This window comes from Octopus bimaculoides, chromosome 14, assembly GCF_001194135.2.
Source record: "Octopus bimaculoides isolate UCB-OBI-ISO-001 chromosome 14, ASM119413v2, whole genome shotgun sequence".
Taxonomy (NCBI): Eukaryota; Metazoa; Mollusca; class Cephalopoda; order Octopoda; family Octopodidae; genus Octopus; species Octopus bimaculoides.
The window spans coordinates 13,777,965-13,779,112 of NC_068994.1; the positions used below are offsets into that span (position 1 = coordinate 13,777,965).

Genomic DNA, 1,148 nt, shown 5'->3' on the forward strand with positions numbered 1-1,148 from the left:
TATATATATATATATATATATCTATACACATACAGGCGCAGATGTGGCTCTGTGATAAGAAGCTTGCTTCCCAACGATATGGTTCCGGTTTCAGTCCCACTGCGTAGTAATTTGAGCAAGCCTCTTCTGTTATAGCCCGAACCGACCAAAGACTTGTGAATGCATTTGGTAGACGGAAACTGAAAGAAACCCGTAGTATATATGTGTGTGTATGTATTTGTGTTTGTCTCCTACTACTGCTTGACAACCGGTGCTGTGCTGGTATGTTTACGTCCCCGTAATTTAGCATTCCTCCAGCATGGCCGCAGTCTCATGACAAAAACTGATAAACAATAAAAAAAATACAAACGAGCAGATGAACACAAGTAGTTTTTCATAATAGGTTTGGTCTATCAGAGCTGACCCGGTGCTAAATTATAATCACAGTATTTAGTTCCGTCCCTTTCCGTTCGACATTAAATTCCCGAGTAATGTCGGCGTTTTAGATTTGGTTTATTTCTTTGGTGCTTTTGAGTTGGGAGTTATATTCTTCATTCCTCAAAATTACGATGTAATAAGAACCAGATAGGGATCTGTGGGGGAGCGGTTGAGAATCACCTCAAATTTGTAATCTCTAATTAAATTAAATTAAATTTCGTTGTGGACATGTATGCGTGACCCTTCTTGCATGTAGCTTTTGAAGAAGGGTCGCCTTGAGCGCGAAAGGCTCAAGTGTGGGTTTTGGATAGGTTGTCACCAGAACCTCGATTAGGTCAAAGAGTACCTGAGGTGTGAAACGTATAGCCATGTACTCCTTTCTAATACTGGTTATGTCAACCATTTGAAGTCTCGAGAAAGACCAGCTTTATACAATGTCCTCTCGCTTAGACCAGGTAATTCAACGTATGTAATTCGATTTCAGGTCTGAAAAGACTTATACCTGTACATAAAGCTCATATCCACAAAATGATCCAATCGATTCAGTGGAAGTTAAGATTTTCGTCTGTCACGCTTCAAACCATGCAGAAGTGCAGCGGGACTAAATAGTCACCTGAGAGGTCATGGGCAGAAAGTCAGAAATGCCATGGACAACGAGTAAGCACAAAGAGACGGCAATCATCTGTGACGATAGACCAACCACCAGCATGTAATTTAATCATGTGATATAT

The 1,148-nt window shown here is 40.6% G+C and overlaps 1 protein-coding gene across 1 annotated transcript in view; it reads right to left on the reverse strand.

Moving 5' to 3' along the window:
- Positions 1 to 1,148, reverse strand: part of LOC106880783 (ATP-dependent DNA helicase pif1) — a 29,384-nt gene that overhangs the window by 558 nt on the left and 27,678 nt on the right. The gene's annotated exons all lie outside the window — the stretch shown is intronic.